At 38.8% G+C, this 21,856-nt stretch overlaps 1 long non-coding RNA gene across 3 annotated transcripts; it reads right to left on the reverse strand.

Annotated features, from left to right (window-relative positions):
* Positions 1-7,899: 7,899 nt before the first annotated feature.
* On the reverse strand, positions 7,900-11,737 carry LOC110864724. Of its 3 annotated transcripts, XR_002550051.2 has the most exons (6): positions 11,295-11,736; positions 11,093-11,175; positions 10,675-10,891; positions 10,354-10,607; positions 10,128-10,231; positions 8,383-9,617 (listed from the first exon to the last, which is right to left on the reverse strand). It is a non-coding gene; the product is annotated as an uncharacterized LOC110864724 (long non-coding RNA). The 3 variants fall into 3 exon arrangements; XR_004860071.1 differs by lacking the exon at positions 8,383-9,617 and adding an exon at positions 7,900-8,291 and having other exon boundaries at positions 10,354-10,891; positions 11,295-11,737; XR_002550050.2 differs by having other exon boundaries at positions 10,354-10,891.
* Between the last annotated feature and the right edge of the window lie 10,119 nt (positions 11,738-21,856).

A 21,856-nucleotide genomic window follows, 5' to 3' on the forward strand; every position in this document is an offset into this window, starting at 1 on the left:
ACAGTTCACCGAATTTACCATCCACAAAAGATTTATCCGCTCCAGAATCAAACAATACTCTTGCGTAAACGTCATTAATGAGAAACGAACCAGTTATGACGTTGTCGTTTTGGATGGCCTCCTGCACATTCATTTGAAAGACCCTAGCATTGGTCTTCTTCCCTTCTTCGGTTTTCTTGACAATCTTTGGGCAATTGGTCTTGATGTGCCCTTTTTCGTTGCAACTGTAACAGTTGCATCCTTCATCTTTTTGCACTCAAGAGTTCGGTGCTCAGAAGACTTACATATCCCACATGCCTTGGGCTGGGATTTCTGTTCATACCTGCACCTCCCAAAGTGGTGCTTCCTACAGACCTTGCACTTGGGCCTATCGCCCCACTGTTGCTCGTTCCTCCTGGCTTCAAACCCCTTCTTACTATCATGGTTCCCCCTATGTTTCTTGCCTGATCGACGTGAACTGTCATCTTCACGTTTCCTCTTGTCAGAATCCGCATTTCTCAATGTTCTTTGTCTCGCTGCATCTTGAGTGAGAGACAGAGATAAATCGGTGACAGATCTGAATGTGGTAGGTCGAGAGGCCTTCACGCTAGCCTTGATTTCTGGGGCCAAACCCCCAATAAAGCGTGCGATTCTCTTGGGTTCCGGGGTTACCAGGTAAGGAACCATTCTGGACAAAGTGTTGAAACTGGTGAGGTATGCCTGGCAGTCTAGGTTTTTCATAACCAGAGATAGAAATTCAGATTCTATTCGTTCAACCTCATGCTGAGGGCAGTAGTTATCCTTGACAAGAGCAACAAATTGCTTCCAAGACATATTGTACAAGGCAACTTTTCCAGAAGCCTGGATCAACGCCCCCCACCAAGCTAGAGCCTCACCCTTGAAAGACTGGGATGCAAACTTAACCATATCCCTTTCAGCACAACCACTGATGTCTACCACTGTCTCTATCTCATCAAGCCATGTCATACAGTCTACTGCCCCTTTTTTCTCCAGTAAACTCTCGAGGTTTACAAGATACAAAATATTTATACGTGCAACCCTTAGCACGTGGGGCTTCATCAAACACAATCTTCTTGGGGTGAACACTGTTTTCATTTGAGGAGTGTCGGTCATCATCTTTCTTAGATTTGGGTGGAGTGGGTGGTGGTTTGTTGTGAGCCTCAGAATGATTCTTTGGTTTAGCATGTGGTGTAGATAGGGTTCTACTGCGGGTCTCACTGTACTCACCGTACTGCCGTTCTAAGGCTTTTGCAACCGCATCATTCACAACTGCTTTTAACTCAGCACCAGTTACTAGGAATTTAGCATCATCACGGTTCCCTACCGGATGGCTATTGACTTCATCTGATCCAGCCATGTAGCTTCAATTGCTACATATAAATGATGGACAAGGTTTTTAACTTAAAGGCTCTTATAGTATTTTATGTTTAATTAACCAAGGTTTTAAATTGCCATTTTAGGTTAATTCGTTAGAACATTAGGATTTTATTATTATCCTATGATACTTTATTACTAGCACATAAGGCCTAGTCACAAGAACAGTTAAGATATTTAATAAACCAAGATTTTATAGTATCTAGGTGTTTTAGGTTAAATCATTTATTAACAGGGAGCCATAAGCTACCACTGTCCTTAGTCACGGAGGACATATAATTATTGCCCACAGGAACTTCACTTCAAAGAAGTGGTTAATTAATTTAAGGGAATTTAAGATTAACCCTTTATGATGGATGGCCTGTGTGACTTTACTGATTCACAGTTTGCCAAGATCATTATCATACTAACAGACGTTAATAATTTGAATCTATTATGTGGGTTATACCATCTTGGCCATGTTTGCGATAACATAAAGGCTAGGTTTTACCTCCAAGATTCTTTAATAATAAACGCAGAATAGTCCTAAATTGAGATGTTAATTATGGATCTTAACCTAATTATGGAACTACCATCTTGGCCTTGTTTTATAAATTATAAGGCTAGGTCTTTGTTCTCTTTAGATTTTACCAATTTAATATAATGGCAGATCTTTTTAAATTTTCATTTATTTTCATATTTTATGCATATAATTATCAAAAATGAAAACTTAACTAGAACATCCCATAAATTGTCTTAATCAAGTACAATATTTGCCCAAAACGGGACTTCTACCAAAAATAAATGCCCACGCAGGGGCGGAAATCAAGAACAAACTCACGCAGGGGTTAACTAACCAAACTTGCTCACGCAGGAGCAGAGTACAAAATGACAAGCTCACGCAGGAGCTGAATACTGAAGCAAAAAGTCCACGCAGGGACTGAATTATAACTAAATAAAAATAACAAGGATCTTCAATAGTCCCTCCTTTTGGACTTTCCCTTGATCAGATCTGATAGTACTTTGAAGAATCCTCTGTTGTGCCTGCGCTCAGTCTGAATTTCCCGTTCACAACGGTCTAGTCTCTCAAGGACTTCCTGCTGGCGCTCAGGTGGAATAATCTGTGGCTGCGGCGGCTGATACACAGGTGGAGGAGGTGGCGGATGCTGGTACCCAAAAGTCGGGTAACCAGTAGTCCAGAGTCCTCCATAAGGCCCCTCAGGGTGACTAGCGTTGTAGTCCCATGCCTCTTGGTACGGGTCCACACTAGCATAATTGTAGTTGTAGTGGGTATGCGCCGGCTGCTCGAAGGGATTGTACGCCGCTGATCCAGCGTATGCAGGAATTGGGTTATCGAACCCCAATGGTGGTGCCACAGGTACAGAGTTGATGTCTGGAATAGGGCTTGATGGACCTCCCATCTGTGGGTCCTCTTCTTCCTGAAGTGGCGGGTAATGGCTGCCACTTGAAGGCTGGGGAGTACTGAATCGAACTCCTCCTCGCACGGACATCCGTGCGTTCAACCTTCTCCGCCTCGGTGGCTCCGGAGGCGGTTGCTGCTCTACTGGCGGTGGCGGTGGTGGCGTAACTGCCCTGAATCGAGAATCCTGGGAAGGATCCTGTTGCTGCTGATGCTGCTGCTGCTGGTGCTGCTGATGGGACGGCGAGTGCTCGGACGGGGTGAAGTACCAGTCATACTGGTTAAACCTTTCCTGGAAGCTATCTGGACCACGGTAAGGTGATCCGTGAAATGATGACCCGTCAGAGATCTCTATCGGGTGATTGGGTGTTCCAGACGCGGGCTCCACTGGATCCGTGTCTTCATCCATATCATCAGCGTGTTCGCCTGGGAAATGATCCTCAGGACCAAGTGGGTTATGACCCACAAGTTCAGGGAAGATGTTAGCCGGGTTGAATCGGCTCTGAAAGATCGGAGTGGGATCGCCATACGCATGGTGCGAGTTGGATCTCTGTAGCGGTATGAAGGCTGGTGGTTGGTTGTTGGGCTCGTTTTCCGATTGGGGCCCAAAGGAATGCTGGTAAGAAGGTGAAGAGCTAAGGGAGACAGACCGTCTTCTAGGTTCAACATAGAGCCTCCATGGCTCTTGCGGGCTTGTGCTCATAGTAATGGATGGGGTACGCCGGTGCGAAGGCCCGGCTTCGTGATCATGACCCGTGACGGGTCCCTTGCCTCGACCGCGAAGAAATCTTGGTGGCATGATTTAGACTCTATGATGCTAAGGAGAAACCAGCCTATTACGTGTAGCACCTGCACTTAATCTTTTTGGGGAAAATACGTCAGTTTACACTGGTAAATACAATTTAACTGACTCATTTTGAAAAGGTTTTTTTTTAATTGATTTAAATGCACAAGGCACAAAACATTTTATAACTTGGGAATAATTAATCAAAGTTAAACTTGTAAAAGAATTACATGTTCGTTATGCGTTCAGTCGCCCGAGTCGTGTCGGGTTTAAGGTTAATTGACACACCACTCAGTATAAGTCCGCGGCGGGAAGCCAACGTTTATACCTTAATAATATGGACATATTACCGGGTGTACGCCTACACCCGGGTGTCAAGTTCGTGGCCAAAAATGATGCCAAGGATATCCGGGACATGGTCATTAAGCTCCCAAAGGCGTAAAACAAACAAAACTAGTTTTCAAATGGGTCACATCGATAATACCCAACTACTAATGAGTTGGGGTCAATTGCCCGACCAAGCGGTATTTTATATACCGTACCCCCAAGCCCGTATAAGGGAAAATAAGTTAAAAGTATTTACCTGAGCAATGTATAAACCACAAAAGCAAAAATGCAAGTGTCTTTTACTGGGCTCCTATTCTGGAACGAAGGTTTATAATAACCTATTAGAATCCTAACGGGTCTTTTAACATAGCCTAAGCTTAGACCGGTTAGTTTCGAAGAATAAATATGGTTTAATCGCGAGGAAGGCGAAAACCGAAAAGGAATGTGACTTAGACCCTACAAGCTTGGATACTTGTATAACATGGGTAAACTAAACACATTCTGAATTTAGAGACCAAGATGTTACGGTTTGACCCGTTTCGGCTAATGTGCGTAAACTAGTCACATAAGCCGATCCGAACACGAAAGTGCGTAACGGTTAACCATATAAATCATATACATGTTTCCTGAGATTATATGCACCAAGTATGTTGTAATATCAGTATGGTATGTCCCATTATGCCCCGAATGATTTTAAACTCCAATTACGCCTCATAAGGGTATTTTGGTAATTTTACATAGGCTTAAAAGGTCAAAATGGGAAACCTGAGTCCTCAGCCTTAGTTTACTGTTATAACATGAAATTTTACTAAATATATCAGTAGGTATTAGACCTTTAGTATAAAAACTAGTTTTGACATATACTATATCGTAAAAATGCCTAAAAAGGCGATTTGGAGCCTTTTCCGGGTTTTAAAAGAAAAGCTGATATTTTTATAATTCCAGAAGGCTCAAAATAATATATTTAACATAATAAATTAGTAGGAAAAGGTTTGGGGTCAAAAGGTTTTGTAAAACTCATTTTATGGCCGAAAAGGGCAAAACCGGCATAAGCCGAATTAAGCTTAAAACCTTAAGTTATGCTTAGCCTAAAAATAAATAAAAATCTTTAAAATTCCCAAAATATTATTATATAACAGTGGGTATAAGGTTTTGACATAAAATCTAAGTTTAATTAGGCTATGTGTTAATTACGCTAATTATTCACTAAGAAAGCTTCTAATTACGCTAATGAGCATAACTCTCAACCTAGACTTTAAACTGATGTCAAATTTTGGGAACAAGTTTATAATTCAGTAACTAAGATGTCTACCCTTTTACATTTTCAAAAATCATGATTTTTAGACATTCGGGCATAAGGGTCAACATATGGGCATTTAACGGAAACATGCATGTGAACAAGATATCTAATGAACCAAGTTGTATAATCACAGGAGGATATACTAACATGTTATTAGGTCCAAAAGAAGCTCTAAGGCAATCTTAATTTTGACTAAAACGGGTCAGAACTGAAAGTCAAAGCGAAAGTCAAACTATGCGACTTTCGGTTCCGAACCGGGTCTAAACAGAAAATTGTCGAGTTGAACATGTTGGAACATGTTCTTACATCATTTACCAAATTATATTAGTGATAAAACAGGTTGCATGCATCCTACATTGCTAATTATAAGTTAATTTGAATTTAAGCGTTCTGTTGACTTTTTATAGTTAACTTTGACTCGACAATTAACATGCTTAGAGTGGGAATCTGGAAATACCCTTTTAAGGGTTTGTTACCCACTTAATTACCTACTTAAAGGTATCTTTAATTCGTGATTTGACAGAGCACATTATGATTAATCACGAAGTCAAACCTTAATTACGACGGTTTGACTTTTACTTAATTAACTAAGTTAAAATGGATTAGGGGAGGTTAAGGTTACTTACAAGGATCCTAAATAGGATTAGGGACTTAATGAGCACTTGTTGCTGTCCAAGGAAGTTCCAGAGAATAAGCTCCAAGTGAGTGACACAATGAATGATCAAAGTTCACCACTTCACTTCCTTATATAGGGACCAAGATGCTCTAGGATCAAGACATGGAAGTCTAGGATAGTTACAAGATCACCCCAGGTGTCCCTAAGAGCCTAAATACTGCCTAGCAAGCCCCTGATTTCAAAAACCATCATTCAAAGTCGGTGCAACGGGCTGGACAGGCAGCTGTCCAAAATCTGCTGCCAGCAACGGTCTTACGGACCGTAAGCTTGAGGCCTTACGGTCCGTAAGGACCTCTTGCGGACGGTAAGCTGAAATGGTTACGGTCCGTAACCGACCTTGCTGAAACATGCCCAGATACCCTCCTTACGGACCGTAAGCCCAAGGCTTTGTGGTCCGTAACCGATGGCCAGAGGACAAAATTTTGTGAGCTTTTAAGTCTTAACCATGCAATCAAACCAACTCCGAAATCAGTCCCTCTTTTTCAGATGTGGGACCATCTTGATTAGCCATTGCATGCCTAGCATGCTCTTACATGTTTCCCATTCAATTTCAACTCACGAGGGTCTTGCAAAGTGACGGAGATTACCAAGAATGAGTCTTGGATTCTCATAATAGTTGGCCAAGGAAATTAATTATATTGATTCCTTTTTACAAGGATTTTATTTAACATTTTCAGTAGTAACAACCTATAATTCCAAAGTCCTTAATAAAGATGCAACTTTATTTATTTGAGAGCAGCCGGTTATCATATAAGATGATTATCTAATGATTTAAGGATCTTGGGATTTATAACAATTTGGGTCGCTCAGAGGTGTTTTAATAACATGTCGCCCTTGGGTCGTTCAGAGGTATTTTAAATAACATGACGCCCTATAAAATCCTACCAAACATCTTTTTATATAATCCTGGTTTTTCTGACACCTCTGTCTAACGTGACACGTGTCTTTATTTTAATGGACAGGAATTTCCGAGGTGTTACAGTAACCGGAAGAGAAATCAATTGTATTTTTTTAGTTGCTTCTCTTGTTAAGTTTCTGAACCAACCGAAATCCACAAATTCCAACAGTTACTTCGTTTTTACCGTCCGGTTTCCAAACTCTTTCACTCAAAGTTAATATTCACTTTGGTGGATGCAAGCATAAAGTTAGAAAAATACTCAAGAAGATTGAAGAGTACACAACTGAAGGTTCAATGCACGAAAAGTTTCTTACGAACGATATGTATCAGGAAGCTCAACTTGAACGGACGATATGTATCAACAACTTGTGAGTGGGAATATGGCTATAAAGAATAGTATGTATAAACAATCACCGGTACGGATTTTGGTGTTTTGGTAGGTTGAAAGAGGTGAATGGTCCTTGTTTTTCCATGTATCAAAAATCACCGGACGATATGTATCAACAACTTGTGAGTGGGATCGTTGTAATCATCACAGAAGACGTGTCGGGTTCTTCTGCTAGTAGTATGAGTCTGAGTCCATTGTGGTTCGTGAACATATACAGATGCAAGAGAATGGCGAGAAACCATACTGTCAAGAAGCTAAGATCTTTTAATACTTCATTTGTAACCATAAGGATGATGCAAATTTGTACGTAAAGATCTCTACACAATATGGTTCTTTTGCTAGTGATTCGGAATGTTTCGAATCATCACAGAAGACGTGTCGGGTTCTTCTGCTAGTAGTATGAGTCCGAGTCCATTGTGGTTCGTGAATGTTTCGAATCATCACAGAAGACGTGTCGGGTTCTGCTAGTAGTATGAGTCTGAGTCCATGCGACAGACACAATTCTTGCAAGTTAAATCCACAATCAACGTATACAGATGCAAGAGAATGGCGAGTTCTTTTCAGTTATTATGTTGATCCACAAATTCCATTGTTTAAATCAGAATCAGGTTCTCAAGACAAGGATCGTTCTAATAGATTAAAGAGAATAAACCAATTTTAGCATTTTTTACCCATAGTATACGGGCCGTATAACAATACTAGTGGGAAACCCGCGCGTTGCGGCGGAGTCGATAATTTACATCATTATACTCGTCTATTAGTTTATAAATTGTACAAGCCAAAAAACCTATTATCCAACACTTTCATGCATAAAAAACATAAAAACACCCAAAATACATAAGGCGCGCGCCTCAGACCTCCAAAAACCCAAAAAAAATGCGCTTTTCTTGCGCTTTGTGAAAAAAAACGCACCTCAGGTGCCATGAGGCGAAGAGACCTGCGCCTTAGTGCGCCTCGCGCCTCAGGTGTGCTTTTTAAAACCGTATTACATAACTCCCAAATGTTGGCTCAAGTGCCAACTTTAATTGGCTGGGATCAATTTCAAGTATTAGAATCAACATTGACCATTGATTGAATCATACGATGCCAGAATATCAGTCCCATTTTACCATAAATCAGGCAAACAAGCGACTCCAAATTATTGCCTATGCACAAATTTTGCATATAATCAATACAAAATCAAGTTTTCAAACAACACTAAATAACAATACTCAACAGTGATCAACAAAATTTACATACTTTAAAACATCAAGACTTCATTTAAATAGTATAACCAAGTTCAAAAAAGCATAAAGTTTTAACCTTTAATCCTTTATGAAGCCAAAAAAGCTTATGTAAGACTGTAACTATTACAAACACATATAAATCAAGAAACACAAAAATGATAACTCAAACTCACCTCCACAACTGCAAAACTCAAGACAAACCTAAACCTGAACCCTCACCCTCACCCTCATCAACCCATTTCCAGTAATGCTTCTTGCAACAAACTGCCAATTTGCACCGTTCACCCAAACCCAAACCCAAACCCTCATACTCATCCCCTTCCTCAGTCCAACACTCACCCTTAGGCAATCCATCCACATATGCATCCACTGAATGCAATATATAACAAGCTGGCAACCCCGGATATGACACATACACTCTTTCCTCTACGTTATTCGTATACGAATCCGCCACAATTCTCACAGTATCACTCTCAACATTCTCAATTATTGATCCAAGTTCTTCTTTAACTGCTCTCACAACTGCTTGTTCCACAGTCTACCCAGGCTTCATTTTCTCCGAAAGCGGCCTCGACCGGTTTCGCACGTCTCCATTCGACAATTCCTGATGCGTTTCGATCAAAAAACGGTTACTGCTCCCTCAAACACAAACACAAACAATAACCACTTCAATGGTCCGGACGGGCGGCGTGGAGTCAGCGAGTCAGCGGAGGAGACGGTTGCGGGTTTGTGGCAGAGGAGACGGCGGAGGCCGGAGAGGATGAAGATGCCGTTGTCTGAATCGCTGATGATGTTCACCGAACATCTGAACTCGTGGTGATACCTAAAGAACCCTAAAGACCCGTTCCTTTAAAATTCTCAACCCGTGTCGACCCGTTGATACCTTATTTGTTTTTCTAATTAACCCATTTCAACCCTTTGACTTAAATTACCTAACCCAAAGACATATATATTACATGTTTAATCTCTTTTCTGGTCATAACTTAATCATTTTTAACTCACCAAAACACATTAATTGAAATTATCACCTTCAATGTGCCATGGGACTCTACAATGTGCACAATGAACGACATCAAACCTTACTGGGAAAGGGCAATATTTGGGTACCAAACCAGACAACAAAAACTTTAGCTTCCTCTAATTGTTTCTGCAGCTTAGTCCTAAAGACAGAGATCTGAACATTAAGGGCTTCAAGTCATTAGGATCCAAAGGCTAAACAGAAAGAGACTCAAAAGAGTGGCATGCCTGCTTAGTGACAAATGAAACTGTTAACTTAGGGACAACATTTCTCAACAACATAACACAAAGTAAACGGGTGGTTAGCCTTGAGCCAAGCGGGGTCGAGTCGCATAGACGGCTAAGCCATTTAATAAATGAGATGGGTTTGAATTGACTGATCAACCTATTTCCAACTTGCCAACTCGTTTAGGATTATAATTAAAAAATAAAAAAGAAAAAATTTAATGCAACCCACCAATCCTTTGACTTGACAAGCCACTTTACAACGCATAACGTGGGTTACACGTGTCTGGGTTCGGGGTTTAAAATAATCGATCATTTTCACATTGGGATATATGAAACCGCCAACCCGAACCCTACACAAATGGCCACCCATACATTCAAATCGCCATCTCTAATGATTAAATTAGATAGAAAAAAAACACAAGATTGAAATAACAATATATATATATATATATATATATATATATATATATATATATATATAATAACAAGCAATCTACAACGTAGGCTTACCTTTTTAAAAAAATGGGCGTTTTTACCTAGACCATCTTCCCCTGCATCAAATGCATTCTTTCTATAATGAGGATCATTGGGGTCACCATAAGGAACCACCCTTTCTACATTCAAAAGCATCATATGTTAATACATTATAAATGTGTCCACAACAGATTACTTATTTGATGGGAGTTATTATTATTTATTACAGACAGCTTCAGCAGATGATCTACAAACATGTTACCTCTTAGAAGGTTTGTTGACCTGACGCAAGGGGATGGAGTTTCCATAGCAATGATAGAAACCATAATGAGGAAATCTCTCATAGCAGCTGTCTTTGTTGGACATTGGTGTCCCAGTGTTGCCCGCAGCTGCTATTGCCATATTTTTGGACCCATCCAGAGCCGTTGTGACCTTCGCCTCAGGTCTGATTCCACCGTTCTCCATATACGCCTTCCCACCATGCCCGTTCGGGTGAAAGTGCTCATCCCATCATATCTGATCAGAATATATCACATCATACCTCTCAATTTGTATCACTGGGGAAAAAGGATCCATAACTTACAAAGTTTTAAAAAAAATCGCCTTTGGAATAAGCTAAAACAAGTTGTGTCGATTGTTGGCAACAAACAAAAAGCTACGTAAAAACAAAAAAAAAGATTTAAAAATAAGAGGTTAAACTAATATCTTGAAGAGATGAAGAAGATTAGTTGCTTAATCACTTAGCCTGTTATCATTTCCACCTGACGCCAATTCACAATTATCTACTTGAGTCCACATGCCTACAATTCACAAGTTGAGATAAGAACGAACCTATAGATTGTGTATATAAAATGATTTCTATTAGCTAATAATAACTATAACTAACTGGAATTAATGGAAAGGTTACCTCTGATTTATAACCACTTAATAACCTAAATTACCCATCAAAAACGAATATAATTATCAAACAAAAACTGAAAGTCGATTTCATCCTAACTCACCAAATCAACGGATAATTTTCCAACAAGGGGGGATTGTCTACACTTTTTTTGTCCACCCATATCTCTTTCACCTACATTGAAACCTAAATAAGATTATAAGAAGCATGTTTATAAAATAATAACTTTAACAACAAGTAAAAAAATACAATTTCAAACCAAAAAAAAATGAAATTGAAACAATCAAATCCTAATTTGTGCATACCTGGTGAGACCGGCGGCGAAGCAGCAACACCAGTGGCCAGCGAAACAGCGGCATAATTTTCCGGCCAGGTGAACATTCTAAACCCTAGTAATAAGCATCTCAAAGATCGATGATTTGTGCTTGATAATGGACAGTTCAAGTCACTGATATAAATGTGGTACATATGAAGGGTTCTAGAATTCCATGGATGAAAGGGTTAAATGGGATTCAACCCACGTCTTCAATTGCATTCAATGCGAAAATTGAATGGACAATCAATTAGGAAATCGATTACACACTCCATGATAAAAAAAAAACGAAGAAATTGATGATATAAAGAACGATTCAGGTGAAGAGGAGGATAAAATGGGAACAAAAATGTAAAAATATAGGTTTTATTTAAGACTATTAGTCTGCCATCTTAAAAAATAGATGTTAAATTACTTTTGTGTCCATTGGAGATGTATTATATAGTTATATAGATACGGCCCGTATACAATCATCGTATAGTATACGATCGGTAAAAATATTTTTTACCAATCGTATACGACCGTATAAACGGTATATGACCCGTATACGCATGGTAAAAAATGGTAAAAACCTCTTTAATCTATTAGAACGATCCAATAAACGAAGAACAAAGCCTATTTTCAAAACACAGGTTCATACAGTGCTGTAATAGGTTGTGGTTCAGCCAAAATGACATCTAGCATTACTAACGGTTCAAGTAAGTGTCTAAAATTTTGAAAATTCAGGTTTACCTTGTTAGTTTCTCAAACACTAATAAACATCTGCTTCCTGAATCTGAATCAGAATGTTAACTCTTTCACTCATAAACATCTGCTTCCTGAATCTGAATCAGAATGTTAACTCTTTCCTTTTCGTGAGGTAAAACCGGTTTCAACATCGAGGGTTGTATCGGAATCAGGCGTTGGAAGGATTGTAGTAGTAGGACATTGGTACCACTGTGAAAGTTGCATCAGGAAGCTCAACTTTAACGGACCTGTTATTCGACCGAGTAATCAATTGTATTTTTTTAGTTGATTCTCTTGTTAAGTTTTTTTGACCCAACCGAAATCCACAAATTCAAGTCAAGGATCGTTCTAATAGATTAATGAGAATAAACCCTCGTTTCTTCATCTTCATCTTCAAGAACAATGATGATCAGATGATGTTTTTTTCGCAGAACGTGGTTGATTGCGGTGGTTTGGGTCTAGGTTGTCAGAGAGAGAAAAGGAGGTGAGATAGTCTGATACAATAAGGATGTTGGGAATTAAACGCATATACGTGACAAAACAAGGATCGTTTTAATAGATTAAAGAGAATAAAGCAAGGATGTTGTGAATTCGCATAAACATATATTCGTTTCATAACCTCCTCCTATAAATCAACCACAACTGACAGAGAGCCTGTATTAGAAACCATCCTATGTCTTTTACCAACCGAAGAGGCAGCAAGGACAGATAATACTTCATTTGTCGAGAAACTATACTGTCAATAAACTACCATCTTTTACTCATAAACCCTTGAATCCCAACTCTTCTCTAAAAGAGCCTGTATTAGAAACCATCCTATGTCTTTTACCAACCGAAGAGGCAGCAAGGACAGATAATACTTCATTTGTCGAGAAACCATATTGTCAAGAACCTAACATCTTTTAATACTTCATTTGTAACCGTAAGGATAATGCAAATTTGTACGTAAAGATCTTTACACAAACTGTGTATGTGCTTGTGCTGTAGAAACCGATGATGAATTTGTGTATCTAAATCAGGTTCTCTGCCTTAGATCGGTCATTCCTTGTGATACATGAACGTTGTATTCTTGTCTTTCAGAAGAGTTGGTATTGAACCAATAATACTTCAAACATTCTAAACCCTACTTGGAAACAAACCAACAAAATCCTTATACTCTTCTAGCAGAACCCGACACGTCTTCTATGATGATTCGAAACATTCACGAACCACAATGGACTCAGACTCATACTACTCACCCTCCCCTGAGGAAAAGTTTTCCCGACGACTCAAGACAAAGCAGTTGGTTTGGGTTCATATCAGCATTGTTTATCACCCTGTGTAAGCATTGGAAGCTCGACCACTAGCAGAATCATTGCATTACATCCCCGTTGAAAACAAGTGATTAAAACGCTTCTCCTTACAACTCTCATCAAATGCCTCACCCTTCCTTTTTATTACAGTCATACTCCGTGGGTATCTGGTAACCATGTATGTAGGGGTAGAATCGGCAATTTGACAGCAAAAGCAATTAAAAATCCAATATAGAATATGATTTCCAAAGCCACAGGATACGACTGATTAACTGATGTTTCAAAATTTAATGTTGGTTCATTCGAACAACAGAAATCACACGAATAAATAAATTCTATTTGACTCTGCCTCTTCAAGTGACTCAATAAGATAGACTGACCCGTTCCAACTTCCCAAAGATTCAATCCATAAAGAATCATTACAAATCTTTATACTTGAATTTGAGTCATGTTTTACAGATTACACATAGTATGCCCGTCCCCCATCAGCGTATTTTTCGCGCCCGTAACTCTTCCTCAGCCAGGATGAGACAGAATAGCAGAGCAAGTACAAGTATTAGTAGCATATCAAAAATGCGTTCCTCGTCATTAATATGTTTGCTCGCGGCAATTGTGGCCTCTCGGTAGAATCGATGACTGCAACACGTTTTTTTTGTTTTTCAATCTTTGTTACTTGTTAAAGTTTTATTTTTTTTCTACTTTTAGAAAGATTTGACCACCTAACGACTGTAAAATGTCTCGTGTGATTGACACCTTAAATCCATTAAATACTTTGGGTAAAATCTAATTTTCTTTTCATATGGGCCGTATACAGTTATATGGCCCGTATACGTTATTCGTATCCATTGTATACGACCAGGAAAATTCTTTACACATGGTGTATACGGGCCGTATACAGTTATACGGCCCGTATGGAATGAAAAAAACTGACAAAGTCTGAAGGCACAGACTTTGTTAGTTTTATTTTATTATATACGGGCCGTATAACTGTATACGGCCTGTATACACCATGTGTAAATAAGTTTTTGCCATGTATTAATATTAGGACCCTTAATATAACTTTGAGGTGCTATTGGATAAAATATTGAATTAAGTTGTGAACTTTAAGGTACTTATTAAACCGCCTTTTTATTTATGTTTACTTTCGTGGTGCTTAAACTTATCTTTTAATGGGATAGTGCAAGTTCACTGGAATCTTATGGCATGGTACGTGTACGTGTTTTAAGTGTGCTACTATGTTTTAATATACGAACTTGTGTTTATTGGGATGTGTGCTTTTATGGTTTTCTAAAAAGTAAAGATATCAATATTTAAAAAAATCATTATTTTTATTTTTTAGATCTTTGTTTAAACTATTCTACTTCATTTTAATGGAAGTAATTTTTCATATATTTCAGGGTTTGACCATGTACAAGCGATAAGCGAATGGGTTGGATTTGACCCTGTACAAGGTTTGGGCTACTAAGCCAGGTATGAACCTTCATATATTTTAGTGGGCTACTGATAAGCGAATGGGCTGGATTTGACCCTATACAAGGTTTGGTCTACTGAGCCAGGTATGAACCTTTCATCTATTATTTATGTAAAATTTGTGTTGTATTTTGTTTAGGATCTAAAAGGTTGGAATGAACCGAAAATAGTTTTTAAAATTAAACCGAAAATCTATTTTGTGATTAGAGTCTTGTGGTGAAGTGTTATTAAACAAAGTAGGATTTTTCATAGACATGTTTAACGATTAGGATTATTTAAGATAATATTTGAGCTTTTAAGAAATATCAATTTTTTTATAAAATATTCAAATAAGTATTAAGATACCTAATAACAGCTTGCAAATATAATAATGCTCTATGAAGGATAAAACAATAATGAACGAAAAAGGAATAGGACTTTAAAACTTGAAAGAGAATAGGTAGAGAGAATCCTATTGATCTTTAAATTCGTGTAATTTTTCCAACGTATTTAAAACAATTTCAAACACAATAAACAAAAGAAGTGTTAGTACGTTGTCTGATCTGAGAACACAAATGTAAAGATTTTAATATGAAACACAAGTTATATTTATTGTACTCAATATAATGGCTGATCATAGCCCACCGCCCCTCTCTTAATTAATAGTCTGATTTTTTTGCTACAAAAGTTCATTTAAATATAATTACAATAATATATGAAAACAAATTCGATATTACGTGAGTATAAGAAATATAATCGACATTACGTGAATGTAAGAAATAGATTTGATATTACGTGAATATATAAGAAATAAAAATAATGTACTCATAAATATGTGTGTAAATGTATGCCGAAACAACATATTACATTATTACCTCTTCACTGATATAAAATAATCACTTTAAACCTTCACTTGCAGGTCAGGTATTCCATCTTTTTGTGCCTTTTTGATCATAGCTGGTGACTACACAAATAGATATATGCGTTAGAAAGTAAGGTATGTGTTAATTGTGGATTGTTATGGATTAGAGAGTACCTTGTCATATCTGAACCGGTTGTCGTTGATTATTTCAACAATTTTTTGAAGCTTCTGCAGTTTGTATAAATTTAGTTTTTACAAAAAAAAAAACAAAGTCTAATGAAAATAATATTCTAAGCTGCTTCATTTGCATGTCAAAGTTTCTAGCAGGCTCTTCATATGAGAACAGGACAAATAATAACAATAACATCAAGATAAACCATTATTACCCAAACCTTTTAGCTCGCATACCTGCCCCTCCAAACTGAATTGCATTAATGTTTTGTAGTTTTCTTGCATTAATGTTTTGTAGTTTTCTTAGTAAGTTAAAAATAATAAACTAATAAAAAAACATTTGTAACAATTTAAAAAAGTGAGGTATTAAGTATACCATTTCAGAGTTGTGTGGGCCAGGAACAATAATGTGAACGGTATCTTCAGGAAATTGTACATTGCAAACATATTACATGTTAACAATAAACTAAATTAATAACTAATGTAAATTAATCACTTTAACCTTCACTTGCAGGTCAGACGTTCCATCATTTTGTGCATTTTCGACCACAACGGTAACTACACAAAGAAACGCATGAATTAGAAAGTAAGGTATGTTTTAATTGCATATTAATATGGATTAGAAAGTACCTCGTCAAATCTGAATTGGTCGTCGTCGATTATTTCAGCACCATTTTGAAGCTTCTTGTTACACCCTTATATTTATACTAGAATTTAATAACTATTTTATACCAAAAGCCGTTAGAAATTACAGAAGTTTCAAAACTTTTACTAGTTAGCCTACTAAAAACAAAAGTAGAACGTAATATTGTTGTTTAAGACTTTGATTACAACGAAAGAAACACTGTTTAACAAGTTCAACATAGCGGAAGCTTCGAAGTGGAGTGTTCGGTTCATTCATCTTGTCGCTTGATCGCCATCCATGACTTCTAATTACCTAAGAATCAACAATTAGATCGTTAGTTCTTGATGTTTAAGAATGATAAGGTTTTAAGACTTAACACCCCATTAAAAAGAATAAGAATATAAAAGTGTTCCAGGCTCCACCGTAATTTACGGTACCACCGTAAATTACGGTGAGTGCTGGAAATTCCTGGTTACACCGTAACACAGGAGAGAACCACCGTAAATCAAAACCCTCTACCGTAAATTACGGTGACACCGTAATTTACGGTAGCACCTGGGAATTCATGCTTTTGTTTGGTTTGAGCATTTCAACCAAAATTCCAACTTTCGGGTTTCAACATTCTGCATTATCAATGTAGTAAAGATCGAATATTTCTAGTACATCATACTATAGCCACTACATACATCAATTCATCATGTTCGGAATATAGATCATGTTTACTTGATTATTTGACCCGTTTGGCTTGCCTATGGAATTTCCTTCCTTCATGGCAACTACCAACGAGCTAAATTCGTTATTCATACTAGTATTCAAATACGACAACGCCTTCGCTCCAATCCAATTTAACTAGAAACTTTGATAAACAACTACAACGATCTAAAATTTACATAATGTAACGAGACATGTTACATACCTTGGCGCACACCCTTCAATCGAGAATCACCACCGGCTTGTCCGCTCGATGTCCCGGTATCTTGTCCTATAGAGTTCATTTACAAGACATGTTTAGAACCCTCTTAGACATCATTTCGCATAATATACCGAAACATCTTAATTAAGCGTTTAAGCTTCAAATTTCTATTTGTCAACCTTCTTTGAGGCATTTCCACAAACATCTAAAGGGCATAATTTCTATATTATTCATCTTCATGTTTGTGGATTGTTTAGTGGTTGACTTAGCTTCAATTAAGCCATCATATATCATGTAACATCACATCTTTTCTGGAACTATCTTCTAAAGTCGAATTTTACTAGTATAACCACTAAGAACCCTAAAATTCATCATCATCTTGTAAAACCCACAACCCACCTTCAAGGTGTTCATGGAGTTTTCCAAATTGGGTCATGATTTCACATGTAATTGGTTGAGTCTAACCTCTAAACACCAAATAGATTCTATACTAACCAAATAACACTCATGCAACATCAAATTTCCAGATTTCACAATATCATGAGAATTTCAAGCAAAGAATTAACACAAGTTTTTACATACCTTGGAATCCTCTCGTGATGAGGATCACTAATCTATGTTTAGACTTTGTTTTTTATCAGATTTGAGCCTTCAATTTGATGTTTTAGTGAGTTTAGGGTTTTGGAATGGGGGTGTCGCCCCCTTCTGCTTTCTTGATCGACCAACACTCCAAAATTTGGAGTGTTTGGTTACTAATTGTTATTTAGTTTTAATTTTTGACAATTCCAGCCCCTCAACTTTGCTCTACACATTATTTAGTAAGTTTTAACCTTTCATGGGTTATTTCTAGTCTATCAACTAACTAGGTTAAAAGTTTCTAGTTAGTAAACTCCCGTTTATTAATAATTTATAATTTTTAACAATAAGTTTTATATTTTCGGGGTGTTACAAGTCCACCCCCCTTAAAAGGGGTTTCGTCCCCGAAACCGTATTACATACCAAATAATGAAGGGTGGAGTCGCCGCATTTCTTCCTCGGACTCCCATGTGGTGTCTGACCCTTTTCTGTGCTCCCATTTGACTTTGACTTGGCTTATCGTTTTGTTCCTCAAACTTTTCTCCTTACGATCTAAAATCGCAATTGGTTTTACCGCATAGTTGAGGCTGTTATCCACCTCGATGTCATCATAGTGGATATGAGCAGTTTCGTCGGCCAAACATTTCCGAAGATGTGATACGTGGAATGTGCTATGAATTCCGCTCAATTCTTCGGGTAATTCGAGTCGATAAGCCATTTTACCAACCCGTTCAATGATTCTAAATGGCCCAATAAATCTCGGGCTTAACTTTCCCCTTTTTCTGAATCTAATGATACCCTTCCATGGGGAAACCTTTAGCATGACCATATCGCCAACCTGAAACTCAATTGGCCTATTTCTCTTATCTGCGTATGCCTTTTGCCGGTCTTGAGCCGCCTTCAAGTGTGCCCGAACTATATCAATCTTCGCATTTGTAGCTCGGATTATATCGGTTGGTGCCAGCCCCCGCGGACCCACTTCTCCCCAACATACCGGAGTCCGACACTTTCTGCCATATAATAGCTCATACGGGGCCATTTTAATGCTCGCGTGATAGCTATTGTTATATGCGAATTCGACCAAGGGTAAATGGACATCCCAACTACCCCCAAAGTCAATAATGCAAGCCCGTAGCATATCACCCAATGTCTGTATTGTTCTTTCGCTCTGCCCATCCGTTTGTGGATGGTAAGCAGTGCTAAGGAACAATCTAGTTCCCATCTGTTCTTGGAATTCACGCCAGAATTTTGAAGTAAACCGGGTATCTCTGTCTGACACAATGGATATCGGTACCCCATGTCTTGCTATGATCTCGTTGGTGTAAACCTCCGACATTTTCTCCGAAGTATAAGTCTCACGAATGGGAATAAAGTGAGCGCTTTTGGTTAACCTATCCACTACTACCCAAATAGCATCAAAACCACGACTTGTTTTAGGCAGTTTGGTCAATAGGTCCATCGTAATTTGCTCCCATTTCCAAACCGGAATTTCTAACGGTTGAAGTTTACCATATGGTTTTTGGTGTTCTGCCTTGACTTGCAAGCACGTCAAACACCTTTCCACGTACTTCACGGTGTCCCGCTTCATTCCGGGCCACCAATAATTTTGCTTCAAGTCATGATACATCTTGGTTGCTCCCGGGTGAATAGAATAACGGGATTTATGAGCTTCATCAAGTAGGAGCTTCTTAACCCCACATGTATTAGGGACCCAGATTCTATTAAAGCGAGTCTTCAGGCCGTGATTGCCTACCTCTAGGTCCTTAACTTGACCGATAATTCTTTCCTTTTTCCAGTTTTCTGCCTTTACAGCTTCATCTTGTGCTTCTCGAATTCGTTCAAGCAAGCTTGAAGTCACAACCAGTTGCATTGATCGTACCCGTATTGGGGTATAATCCGATTTGCGGCTCAGCGCATCGGCCACTACATTAGCCTTTCCCGGGTGATAACGTATTTCACAATCGTAATCCTTCACCGTTTCTAGCCACCGCCTTTGTCGCATATTTAACTCCTTCTGATCGAAGAAGTATTTCAAACTCTTGTGGTCGGTGAATATGGTGCACTTTACTCCGTACAAGTAGTGCCTCCATATTTTTAATGCAAACACTACCGCCGCCAACTCGAGATCGTGCGTAGGATATTTCTGTTCGTGTACCTTTAATTGCCTTGAGGCATAGGCTATAACCTTGCCCCGTTGCATCAATACACATCCGAGTCCCGATAGTGAAGCATCCGAATAAACCTCCATGTCTTCAACCCCGTCCGGTAGTGTTAGTACCGGAGCTTGAGTTAACTTTTCTTTTAACGTTTGAAACGCTTTCTCTTGTTCAACACCCCAGATGAATCTTTCTGTCTTTCGGGTCAGCTTGGTTAGTGGCGACGCAATCTTGGAGAAATCTTGAATAAATCTCCTATAGTATCCCGCAAGTCCCAAAAAGCTTCTAATTTCAGAAGGGTTCTTTGGGGAATTCCATTTTGACACCGCCTCAATCTTTGACGGATCCACCAGTACTCCGTCAGCACTTATAATGTGGCCAAGAAATTGTACCTCTCGTAACCAAAAGGCACATTTAGAGAATTTTGCGTATAGCTTCTCTCGTCTAAGGGCTTCTAACACTTCTTGTAGGTGATGTGTGTGTTCAGCTTCACTTTTCGAATAAACCAATATGTCATCGATAAACACGATGACCGACTTATCCAGCATCGGTTTGCAAACCCGGTTCATGAGGTCCATGAAAGCCGCGGGTGCGTTTGTTAGTCCGAATGACATCACAAGGAATTCGTAATGTCCGTATCTCGTGCGGAAAGCCGTCTTCGGCACATCTTCTTCTTTGACCCTTAATTGGTGATACCCCGATCTAAGGTCAATTTTGGAAAACCAATTCGCACCTTGTAGTTGGTCGAATAAATCGTCTATTCTCGGGAGCGGGTATCGATTCTTTACCGTGAGTTTGTTTAACTCCCGGTAATCGATACACATGCGCATACTCCCGTCTTTCTTTCTCACGAACAATACCGGTGCGCCCCAAGGAGACACACTCGGCCTTATGAATCCCTTGTCAAGCAGGTCTTGGATTTGGGACATCAATTCTTGCAATTCTGACGGCGCAAGTCGATACGGGGCTTTTGCTACGGGTTTCGCGCCCGGAATCAATTCGATCCCGAACTCTACTTCCCGTTCGGGCGGTATCCCCGGCAAATCTTCCGGAAAAACATCCTCATAATCTCGTACTACCGGTACATCTCCAATCTTTCGTGATTCTTTTCCGGGTTCATTTGCGTATATCATAAATGCTTTGCATCCTTGCTTCATTAGTTTGTGTGCTTTCAACATTGAGCATACAAGGGGATTGCCTCCTTTCTCGCCATAGATGGTGACGTGTTTCCCGCTCGGAGATGTCAGTTTTATCTCTTTACGGTAACACACGACCTTTGCATGGTGTCGAGATAGCCAATCCATCCCAACGACGACTTGAAATTCTCCCATCGACATCGGGATTAGATTTATCAAATATTCTTCATCGTCAATGCTCAGTTTGCAATTTTCACATACATCGCAAACAATAAAACTTTTATTATTGCCTATCTCTACTTCTAATGGCACAGGTAATTTAGTTAGAACAAATGAAGGATGTCGAATAAATCCATATGAAACAAAGGATTTATTCGCACCCGTATCAAATAACACACGTGCAGGAATCGAGTTTACAGTGAAAATACCTGAGACCACGTCAGGTTCAATCTTTGCTTCTGCGGCGGTTAGTTGAAAAGATCTTGCCTTTGCTTTAGGGGCTTCACCCTTCTGTTCCTGCCCACCCTTCTTTTCAACCAATTCCGGGCATTCAGATTTCTTATGACCCGTCCGATAACAATTGTAACAAACCGTTACCTTCTCCGGGCATGATAAGGCTATATGTCCCGTTTTCTTGCATATAGGACA

Source organism: Helianthus annuus, chromosome 6, assembly GCF_002127325.2.
Source record: "Helianthus annuus cultivar XRQ/B chromosome 6, HanXRQr2.0-SUNRISE, whole genome shotgun sequence".
Classification (NCBI taxonomy): Eukaryota; Viridiplantae; Streptophyta; class Magnoliopsida; order Asterales; family Asteraceae; genus Helianthus; species Helianthus annuus.